This window comes from Grus americana, chromosome 3, assembly GCF_028858705.1.
Source record: "Grus americana isolate bGruAme1 chromosome 3, bGruAme1.mat, whole genome shotgun sequence".
Classification (NCBI taxonomy): Eukaryota; Metazoa; Chordata; class Aves; order Gruiformes; family Gruidae; genus Grus; species Grus americana.
Window position 1 is genome coordinate 108,962,231 of NC_072854.1, and position 12,078 is coordinate 108,974,308.

Here is a 12,078-nt window from a genome sequence, read left to right on the forward strand (position 1 = left end):
GAGGCTGCATCCTCTGCCTCTCCACCCACGCTACTCTTGCATTGATAAAGCATTCCTGCAGCTTTACAGGTTCAAAGAAAGAGATAAAGAGTTCCTGTCAGCAATGTGGTTTTAGTCAGATTGTTGTGCATAGTTTATGCGCAGTATCAAGAGCACAAGGTGCTCAATTTCTGAAGTATTTGAACAAGCAGAACATCAGAACCATTTAAAGTTTGGGTTTAGCATCTCAGTAATGAGGCACAGTGCATTTTTAGACATTTTAGAGACCTAGTAATAATAATATTTCTCCGTGTGAGTAAAACACAGAGCACTGATGATGTCATTACAGGTCCCTTCCCAACATGTACTGCTTGCACTCCTGAAGTGGGCCAGTTGCTGTCTCCCGAGGATCTAACCAGGGTATCTGCACGGAAAATTCCCAGGTCTGGCGTTTGAGTTTGGGTATATTATTAGCACATCCTGTTTCTTCTTTTAGGGCAGTTAATTGAGAAGCCGCAGCAAAGCTGTCTTTTCCTGAATCCCTAGAACCTTGGAGGTCCCTTTCTCTTTGCAGCAGTAATTGATAACGTGTAGTCAGATTGCCTCCAAGAGCGGTACGTTACTAAAAAGCAGGCACTTGAGTACTGGTTTTGTGAGCTGGAGTGATGGTAAAGGGCAGACGGGCAAGTCCCTCGTGCAGAAACCTCAGGCTGGGCACAACTGCCCTGTTGCAAGATGCAGTCATTTTGGATTCATGGGTGTGCTTCAAGTATCTTACTCTAAAGTCCTCCTCATGACTAGGAAAAGGGCTTGTGCACCTGAAGCAATGGATAATTTTCTTCCTGTGTGGGCAGTTGCTTTGATAAAAGATATAACCTCTTCTTACAAACTTTGTCTCATTTAGCGGAGAAAACGCAACAGTAGTTTTACTGTTGTGCGAGTGGGTAAAGGGCAGGAATTGTCCATCTGCATCCCAGTCCCGTGTCTGTGCCTTACCTCTCTAGGAAATGGGTGGTGAAAAAGACCCCTGAAGCAACCACTTTTTCAACAATTAAAGCATTTTGTTTCTCTCTTTCTGGTGCATTTGGTGCCCCACTGATTACTAAACCTTACACCACTTTCCTCCCCTTGGCTATAGTGCGTTTCATTAGTGCTGGTAGTAGCAAAGAGCTGTTGACCAGGTGGGGTTCCCATGTCAGCTCCTTCCCCGCAGCCGCTGCAAATGCAGGTCATGGGGACAGTGTTGTTTGCATATGGCCTGGGACAAATCTCCAAAGACTCATCTGGACGCAGGACGAGGATGCGGCTCATGCACCAGCCTTCCTCCCCGCTGCCATTAAGTTGAAGTCACTCACTCTTCCACCCCACAACTACAAGAGAGGTGGTTTTTGGTTAGTCCTAACCTTGTCATTTGAGGGTTTTGGGAAAAAATATAAGAGAATAGCAGCAAGCCAGCCTGGCAGTGCTGTCTCTGCTGAAGGCTTGCCACCCCTCACCAGCTGGGATCTGCGCTACAGTCTGCAGCCACCGAGTGCTGGAGAAGCTTGTGAGCTCTGGCTTCAGTATTAAGGGGAGCAAGTTACTATTGGAAGGAAAAATCCTGTATCAAACCAACCTCAGAACCAAAACAGGAATGAGGGTGGCACCTGGAAGCGAGACACCCAAACTGAACAGGTGGAAGTCGGCAGCGCTGCCTTGTTTGTGCTGGCTGAAGGTCTTGCCTTATCTGTTCAAAATGCAAGGACAGATCCATCTAGCTCAAAGTGTGCAAGATGTGACTCTTGAAAAATAAAGGCCACAGGCTTCATTCCTTCCACGAAGTAGTTCAGTGACTTCATTGCACCTCTGGAGGTACAGCATGGTGAAGTTGGCTCCTTTGTTTAAAGTCTTCACCTTACCATCAAGATTGTTATAAATTCCAGTGTCAAATTATATTGTGATACTCTTATTCTGATTCTGTCTCCTCCAAGTGGCTGTTTATTTAAGAAAAAAAAATCAATTTTGTCATCATTCTCCTTGCTCACCTTACTCACAGGGAATCAAATCCAACTCCTTCCTCTGGTTTTATTACTGAGTGCCATTACAGAAGGTGATTAAGGGGTTTTTAACTGGCAGCTACAGAAGTATCGCTTTCATTGCAGGAAATGTGTGATGGATATCGAGAACACTTTTAACCAGTTGTTTGCCTCGTTTGATTAGTGTGGCACAACTAATGTAATAACATCTTTGCAAATTACATTAATTATGACTTTCCCTTGTGTTATGGAAACAGAAAGAAGAGCTTTTTTAGAATATAACAGCAGCAGTTTCTCATGTCCCATACTTTGTAACGTTGAAACCAATTATCACGTCAGTAAAAACATGAAAAACAGTTTCACTGATACAGTCATTACTGAGAATACATGGTTGTAGTTGTTGAAAATGTGCTATCTACATTAACATACATATTAGTGAATGCCAAAAGAATTTACTTAAAAGAATCTTGTATTTTTCAAGCAACCGCAGTGTTACTAATAACCACAGCAGTGATAAACAGGTGCACTTTCTTCCGTGGTCATGGTGTAAATTCTGCTTTCAGGATGAATATCTGAATTTGCTGCTGTTGATTGATACAAATATTAAATCTGTACTGTCATAAATGTGAGTAAGGTTTGGCTTAGCAGCTGGGAAAACATATTTGAAGCTGGGGAGAAATTAATATAAATAAGAGGATGTGTGAGGAGCTGTTTAATACTGCCGGGAGCAGAAAGATCAGATTTCTTCAGTTAATACAAACAGTACGTTTGCATCCGCATCTCAAGACAGGGACCCAAGAGTGACTAAAGGCTACTGTATAGATGTATTTGTTGGTCGGATTTTGTCAGCAAAGACCACAGTAGAGAGAGAGCCTGTAATGATAAAACTAATCTTCTTCCTAGAAAGCTAAAATCCCCCAATCAATGTAATGAATACAGTGAAAAGACTCTACTGCTGGTGTGAGTTGTGCATGTGTCGGAGACTATTTTGCCAGTGTTGCTCCACCAGTGGGAGAGCATTTTTCTTGTCCTTTTAGCTCATTGCATCTGGTCAATCATCCTGAGACTGGGGTGGATTTGAGTAGGCACCGGGGCAGAGGCAAACAGCCAAATGCTCATGGTGAGAGCACCGAGCGGCATGTTACGCCATGGGGTATCTGTTTGCCCTTGGTGTGATCGCTGGGGTGGGTTTTAGCCTTTCAGCCTGAAGCTCTGCCTAGTAACGAGATATAGACAAGCTCTTGGGCTGCAATTTCACCAGTACTTTAATGCAGCAGCATCTGCCACCAGGAAAGGCAATCCCACCGCCCTCCTATCTCTGTGCTTTCTAGCCCCTGTGTTTCACAGCGGTTGCATGTTCAAGTCTACGTGGGACCTGATCTAGACTGAAGATGATGATTTGCTCTCAGCTATTAGTTAGGCTGAGTTTCCCATCGAGCTCTTCGCTGTGTTAAATTTATCCTAAGGAACTTCAAAACAGGGGGAAGCCCTGCCAAGCAGGCTCCTGCCGAGCCCTGCTGTCCAGTGCACAGGCTCCACTGAAGACTGTTTTCAAAGGGTGGCTTTGACCATGGATGGAAGGCTTCACCTGAGCAGCCTGAAGGTGGCTGGTTGGAGCTGCTGTACAGTCACGTAATGGGGAGGAAAATTTGGCTGTCTGAAGTCTGCAACATTACTTTAAATGTGATTAAGCATTAAGCCTTGTTTTAGTTATAAAAAATGAAACACTGCTACAGAGATGTTTCAGGAGTCCTGCTGGCCTCCCTTGTACTTCATAAAGTTCCTAAATGATCCTCTGCCTTGTTTTGGTTTAATTCTCATGGGAAGAGCTTACCCTTTCAGTTCCTTGTAATTCATTAAATGCTGACAGCTGGCACGATGTTGTACAAGACACAGAAAAAGAGAGCAGGAAAATTCAGAAGAAACATAACAGAGGATGTCCCCCCTATGATAACCAGAAAGCAGATTTAAGTGGCAAAATCACGGGACTTGCATCAGCCTGATGTTTTCTCGATAAACAAAATGAAGCTAATTTACACCGACAACTAAATTCTGCTTCTGCTGAGTCCAGCTGCAAAGTTGCCATTTGCCCTCAAATTCAGCATTTTGGATTCATATGCACCATACCCCTTGAAGACAGAGGACCCAGCTAACTCACAGCAAGATCAGCTTTATTTTCCGTTGCAAACCAGCCTGTCGTTTCAGGGTTGCACTTACAGTGGTGCCTATACCGGTGAGGTTGTGCTGGTATAGCGATGCTGTCATCTTCCGCTGCGCTGTGGGTTGAAAGCGGGCCTGATGCACATCGATAGTGTTGATGTTATGCCTGATTTGTCACATGCAAGTAACTCTGTCCTGCCTGTCCTCACATCAGAATGGTCTCTCGGAGTGACTTTCTGGCTCTTTATTTAATTTTATTGTCCATGAAAGAGTAAGCAATGGAAGCTGAGAGGCAGATGTGCAGCTGATACAAACACAAATCCTTCTAATGAGCTCAGCAGAGCTGAACTAGTTACATCAGCAGAAAAAATTTCCCTTTCTTCCCAGGTCAGAAATTAAGACCTGCAGCCTGGCTCACCCGTATGCAGCCTGACTGCTGTTGTTTGCTCTCAGAAACACAATTTCTGTATTTTCAGAAAGGGATGGTGAAGGTGCTTGGCCCAAGGGAAGAGCTGGGGGCTCGGCTGCCCAGCGGATGGGAACTTGAGTACCAAAGAGAGGAATGATGTTAGTTAGCCACTTTGCTGGCTGCTGGGTTTCTTCCCTGGCATCTGGGCGGCCCAGCGTGGCAGAGTGCGAGCGCTGATGTGGTCTCCTTGCGTATGGCCAGGATGTGCGTCTGTGACACGGGGAGGTGACGTGCCCCAAAGCCAAGCGCTACAATGCTGGCGTGCACAGACCCGGCATGGTACCAGCCAGCAGAAGCCTGGATAGGTGTAATCCCGTACATCTCATCTGCCCTCTTCTTAGCAGACACTTTACTTTTTTATTATGGGGGGTAATAAATAAATAAGTAAGTTTATATTTTTATATAATCAGCAACAACATAGCTTTAGGGACTTCCTGAAAATCAAAAAATCTGGTTGTAAAAACAAGCAAAAGGACAACTGCAGTGGTTAGAAACTCAGGGCTGTTCTTTGAACTTTTGCCTCATTTTTTAAACAAAGTCATCAGCTGTGATTGCATCCAGTTTGAGATCATTGCCATAATTAATTTTAATTAAAGTATGTTTAATTTAAACCTTGAAAAGTTTTTTCATGTCATTGCATAGTGCCCATATTCATATATGATAAAACATCACTCACGTGCAATTTTGCAGTTCAATGTTGACTCATACAATGCCTGCTAGCTTAGCCATGCTTTGAAAATTCAAAATACGCTCTTGCACGCAGGTTGCAGCAAATGCCAATACAATGATTACATAAGGCAGAGGAATCTGCTGTCGTGCATCGCTGCAGTTTTGTCAAATACCACATCACACTTGTCCTCGCACATGCCAATAGGTCTTTATGGCAGACTGTGGATTGATTTTTCTGTGCTCTTATCAATCTATTCCATGATGATCTCAGTTTGAGGTGGTGATGCAGGGTGGACAGGCCTTTGAGCCACGCTTCCGAAATCTCTGTAACACTGGCCATTTGACTGGCAAATTTATCTCCTGCTTCCCCAAACTGGAGCCATCCTTAAGCAGTTGCTGGCTCCCAGCAGCTTCCAGCCTTGACTGCTGTGGCATTCGCTTTTGGGAAGCTGTAAAAACCAATGAATATAGCTACAACTGACTTGAGAGTCAGAAACATTTGTTACGGTAATAAAAATGTTCCTGGAAGAATGCTTTGGTAGCAGCCAGCTTAATAACTAATTGGCTTTATTTTTACCAAGCGGTATTTATACATTTCTTTAGAAACTGGCTGCAGGGTGGAAGCAAGCAATATAAAGCCTCATATAAAGCTGACATAGAAATCAGAAAGCAAGCCAGTGTATGAAGGTGGGATGCTATTGATTAGTTTATGAAAATACCATTCGGATTTAGTAAAAAATGAAACAGAAGTATTTCTTTTAGATAATTGAAACAATCAAACAAATGTATAGACAAAGTAAATTGTTTACCGTATGAATCTCCATATAAGCAGGTCACCGTGTCTAAGTAAGGCTGCAAATAATATTAATTGAAAAATATATTGCTTCTCCTCCTGAAATTTACTGCCACCTTGAATTAGTATTCCTCATGGTAGCTGCTTGTCAAGCACACGGCCAATAAATAACGCGGGTGGTGTAAATACAGCTATGTGATCTGGAAGTTAAAAAATGTTTGGCAATGCCTTTAGGGGGTCTTTCAATTTCTCATGAAGAGTTTTTCCTACCGACAAAACTCTAAGTTATCTGTACAAGCCCGTCTTGGCTCAGCCAACAGTTCACCTCTGTTCTGCAGATTTTAGCCACATGAATCATTTCCAGTTCCGCTTTCCTATTGCCACTGATTTTCAAAAGGGAGCAGGCGCGATCAAGAATATCCAGCGTTACTATTGTTATTGCTAAACCAAATGAGAATAAAGTTGAAAAAGCTCTTGAATGGCCTCCTGGAAGCCAGTGTTTAACTCCTGGTGTCGGGATGAGAAATGCAGATTTTTCTACACCCTGGGAAGCATCCAATACTAGTCTGCATTAGAAACAGGGTTGTTGAACAGACTGGACTTTGAGATTGAGCCAGAAGATTAATTCCTACTTTCCTGCCACAGCCTCCTTCCTCCTGGAACTGGAAAATGAGCCAAAACCCCCTAAGCAGCTTGTCTGGCCTTTGCTGTCGGCTGCCAGGGCCCTGGGTGCACCCATTGCCCTGCTCCTGGGACCCCCATGTGCCCCATTCCTGGCTGCTCCTCACTCACTGGCCAGATATCTGGTTGTGGACCCATGACGTGGGACCACCTCTGCCCTCACTAAGCTGCTTCCTGGAATGGCCACCTGCCTTGGGCAATTCATCCTAACTTCTCTTTGTTAAAAAGCAAAAGTTTGGTTTGGATCATCCAGCGTACTTTATTTTCAGTATAACTGGGGAACTGGCTGGCATTTGTCACATAGATATGGTCTTTACAAAGAAAGATGTTGGAAGTTTGTACAATGAACAGGGTGACCTTTACTCAAATGCTACCAAATTGTCCACAGGTAAAGAAGTAAACCATGTTCAAGACAAAAGGAGGTGGTGCTCTGTCAAAGAAGTGATGAACCTTAGGATGTCTTTCCTAAAGGGTGGTGTTTGGATGCAAGACATTTTTATGAGTTCAAAGGGAAGATGGAAAAGTACGTGGAGGAGAAACCCTTTGGTTACCAAAAAGACGAAGAGCACCAGGCTCAGGAAGCCCCTGAGCTGAATGTAAGCAAAGGGTTGGGAGAATATTATGGGGCAGAGGGATCACGTATGATGGCGCTGCTCCTGCCCTCCCCTTGCTCTCCACTTAGGGCCATGGCTGGCTACAGAATGGTGGGCTGGAGGGATCTTTGGTCGGAGAGAGCATGACCACCTTGTCACCACATTGGTGGCTTTCAGGGACAGGGCATAGCCTCTGAATGGTGGTGCACAGGCAGAAGCTACCCCTTGCTGCCTCTGAAGAAGAGAAGTTATGGCGTTTCCTTGCTTAATGATTCAGTCTTCAAAACAGTAGGGTTTGGGGCAATGCCTTCTCATGTAGATCCTGGGCAACATTAAGAGGTCTGTTGGTGATTGATTTGGATGGATTGCCTTGTTGGTGGCTCAAACCTTTGGGTATAGGAACAGTGAATAATAGCAAAAATAATGTTTAACTTTATTTGACTGACTTTTTGCTTAAACATTAAGTAAAATCATCATCTTAATTAATTAGAAGTGATCTTTCAAAGTTAACAGAGCAAGATTTCTTATTGTTGGTAGGTGTACTTATAGATCTATGAATAAAGATTTACACAGAAGCCTAATCCTAGTTTCATTATAATTTTACACATGTGCAATGTTTCTTCAGGTTAGAAGTTATACAAAATAAACTTGGTTTGTCTAACTTTTCATGGGTTCCCCGAATAATCAAATGAAGCCTTAGGTAAGCGGTAGCAGTTTCTATGCTTCATCCTGATCCACTGGAACTCCAAAATCCAAATTGCACAAAATGGGGGAAAAATAACAGCATGGTTTCACACCGCCTCAGATATGCTGGTGGACTAACCTTTATTTGGTCCAATTGATGATCTCATTCCATGTTTCTAGGTCAAATCTGATTTGAGCAAGATGCCAGTTCAGACAGAATTAAATGTGGGATTTGTTCATCATGATAATTCTTTAATTAACACTTGTTATTTCTCTCAGTCAGCTGAGTTTGTCTCAGGTTTTTCTCTCTGGTGCACCAAGGGGGTCAGAGGCAGAACTGATGTCAAGTATACTGATCTAACGTGAAACATTAACAATGATTTGGATTTTATTTCGTGTCTTATCACATTTCTCATCAGGTTCCTGTCTCCCCACCACCTCTCTCAGGATGAGTGTGTGCCCTCCATGTGGGCTGGAGGCTTTCCTCCATGCCCAGGCTTTTTTTGGCCAAGGCAGCTGCGATGGCTGGAGGCCTCGGGTTCTCTGGAGGAACGTGAACAATGCAGTTTTGTTAATGCAACATCTTTCATGTATGTACTCATTAGAAATAGATGGATCCTCAGCTATAGAAGAGGCTATCCCCATGCAGATGCCAGAATGTATGAGTCCTCTCGACAACTGGAATCAGGTCCAGGAAGCGATCCCCACCAGCTGTTGCACAGATGTGCCTGTCAGAAGTACTTCCAGTTTGGGAAACTCAACAAACACCATCTAAGAAAGTCCTCCTCTCCTTGTCCAGGGCACAGCCCCTTCAGTGGGCTGTAGTACCAAACTCTCTTGATTTCTAACTAACTCTCCAAATAATATAAATCTAAAAGATTTCTGGTGATAAAGTGTAATGATCTATGGAAGTGAATAGCTGGTGCATGCGTCAGAGCCTGATTTTGATCTAAGTTACGCTGCTGTAAATCTGGAGTGACTTTGAAAAGACTAAGAGAGATACGACAGAGAAAGGACATGGGAAGCAATGCACCAAACAGGCAGAGCACGCAGGTTTGCCATCAGGATTGCTAGTAAAAGTGCAGGTGCTCTGCAGAGTGGGGTCACAGTGGTGGTCGCTCCTCTGCAGATGAGTTACAATGGGTTTTACAGGAACTGCTCCTGTGCCAGGGGAGAAGGACCTCTAAACGGTTCTCCAGTAACCATCCTGGGAGCCCAGGCTCAAGACAACTGGGAGAAAAGGTGCTGGAGCCTGAACTCCTGTCTGGTCCCTTCTGCCTCCTTGGAAGGGGCAGAGAAAGCCGCCCATGTTGCGCTGGCAGAGGCATTCCCTATCGCACACAAGGAATAGGTGTGCAGAAGGTGCTTTTGACTTTGTACGCCCAACTGGAGACATTCTCACAGACTCCAGAAAGGAAAGGAATCACTCTGGGGCAAATTCTGTCATCCTAAACCAAGAAATATGCCCAGCAAAATCCTGGGAGGTTTATTCAAATGAGGATTACTGTGATTGAGCCCGGACATTTCTCACTAGTCTTCTTCACCTTGTTCTAACTCCAGATACTCTAACCTGAAAGTGGCCCCTTCTGTTGCTGGACTCCATGCATGCCTATAACACAGTAGATTTATATTCAATATTTAGATACAGTTAAATTATATATATACGAAAATATATTCATGTATAAAATATACATGTGTATACATTGTATATAAATAAATATATATACACACACATACAATAATCTAGACTTCAAAAGAAGAAAAAATTCAGAGGTGGAATACAATCAGTAACTTATGGTGTTTCTGAAATCCTTATATCAGGATATTCCTGAATATGTAGGACAGTCCAGCTGAGAACATCAGCTTTGGTATTATCAGTATCATATAGAGAAAATTTCTTGCAATGATTAAAGAGTTGTAAACTGCCGCTGAGTGGTAACCAATGCTACACGCAAATGCGGAAATTGCTTGTTAAGTGTAATGTTCAGTGATAAGTGTTTTGATTACAGTCATTTTAAGGAAGTCTGATATATGGCAGGAGCGAGGTTGAAGGAATGTTAATTCCACCTTGGATCATCTCAAAGCTTGGGTCTGGTGGGAGATAGAGAAAACCTTTCTCTCCTGGATATCTTTAAGATTTAGACAATTCTGAATTATTTGGAGGTTTATAGGTGAAAAAAGATCAGGACATCAAGGCTATTAAAGCCTGTGAAAGCCAGAGTGGAGGACCACCCTGGCAGCAGGTGCAGACACAGAGGACCCACCACCAGCTCTCCAAAACTCGTCAGGCAGCTTCATTGGCTGAACTCTAGTCTTACACTAGAAAAAGGAAATGAAATCCTGGTCATAAACCCTGACTTTTTCCCAAGGATGTAGATGCAACATTTATCGTGAAACTATTTTTTTTCTGAAGACACTGGAGACAAGACAGGAAGGAATGCCTTCTGATGGGGGGCAGATCTGCACAGCTCAGAAAGCAAGCTTGCTGGGCACAGCGTTGGGTCTTCCTCCTCAGCACCAACTCTGTGCAAACTGGCCTCTTAAAACTGGTTTTGCCTACAGGTTATGCTCTGGAGGAGAGTCTATGTCTCCTCCCACCCTGTCCTCTCTCCTACACTGGATTCAGGCTTGGGGACCCGCACTGTCCATTTAGACTGTTGTCCTCCGGCCTTGCCAGGCATATTCCAGTTATTGATGCATTTGCAGTAACGATCTCTAATTCAGTCCTCTTCCCTCCCCACAGATTCATACAAGAACAAAATTTTTTAGAAGTACAAATGAAAAGTAAGTGACAGAGTGTGAGGAATATACATTGCTAATTCCTGTTTTAATGAACTTTATGGTCTCATTCCTGCACTAAGCACCTCCAGTCAAAGCAGCCAACTTAAGGCAATGCCAGGCTTACAACTGAATCTCATACAGTTTTTTCTGCTGATTCTCTCCATTGCACATTCTACACAGACCGTGCTCGTTGAACAAAGCAAGGGGTTTAAGGGCTGTCTTTGATAGCTCACCAACATTTTGCCTGCCACAAAAGAGAACCAACAATAATAACCTGGGGGAGGAGAGGGAGAAGGACTATGTGAAAGTCTTGAAATCGTGCCTGTGTGGCTGAACAGGGAATAAAGCTGAAGAAGCAGCTGCAGGAGGGAAGACAAATGGAGGACAAGAGGATAGAGCCACAGAAGCGGCGGGGTCAGAAGGAAGAGGACGGACCAACAGGAGAGGGGCTAAGGGGTGAGATGCACAACAGCAGCGTGCATGGCACAGCTGGAGCCAAAGCCAAGCCTGGCTTTGATGCTCCGGGGTCAAAAGAACCTCTCTTTTGAAGTGTCACTTTGCTGGGGTTCAAACTTCGAAGTGTCTCTTTTGTTATCAGGGTTTTGAGTTGAAATAAATATGCAGAGTGAAATTTGGTAACATTATTTTGCTCCTATTCTTTGGTTCCTGACTAAAACCAGTCTTAGGTGGGGATCAGAACATTTTCTAGACATATGTGCAGAGACACACGTGACCCTGCACAGAAGTGCTCTCTGTCCTTTCCACGTCCAACCCATCCATCATTTTAGCTGCTTTTTAACAGTTTGTAAATTCCCACTCACATCTGGAAACATCCCTGGGGAGCTTCCATCTGCTGCTGCCACTTGGATGCCATGGTGATAGGCGTCTAAGAGGCACTATGCTGCACACCGCTGTGCTGCGTGGGGACCCGCCAGCCCTGCTCGAGCTGCATCAGGTGCCAAAACTACCCAGCTGAAGAGCTAGAGATGCCACTCGAGCATCGCAAGGGCCGTTCCCCAGCAGGACACATTAGCCTGTGTAGAGGTCTACACCACCAGTCGAAAAGGATGTTATTATTAGCATGAGTGCCTCAGATACCCAGCAGATCCATGATCAACAGGTTTAATGTTGACAAGCCAGCTGTTGGTGCTTTGATAGTGAAGTGGATTAAGACCTTGATAATCCATGAGTGATGGGTATTGTGAATGTGTCTAAAAGGACTGGCTTCGAGAGAAAAGGCTTCCTGTACTCAAC

At 44.0% G+C, this 12,078-nt stretch overlaps 1 long non-coding RNA gene across 5 annotated transcripts in view; it reads left to right on the forward strand.

Moving 5' to 3' along the window:
- Positions 1-12,078, forward strand: part of LOC129205134 (uncharacterized) — a 39,588-nt gene that overhangs the window by 21,734 nt on the left and 5,776 nt on the right. For 2 of the 5 annotated variants that reach the window (XR_008576617.1, XR_008576619.1), the window contains one exon: positions 7,155-7,745. The exons of 2 other annotated variants lie outside the window; for them this stretch is intronic. This is a non-coding gene — a long non-coding RNA (uncharacterized LOC129205134). Of the gene's footprint in view, positions 1-7,154; positions 7,746-10,786; positions 11,441-12,078 lie in introns of those variants that run through there. One more of the 5 variants, XR_008576618.1, reaches the window with a different exon arrangement.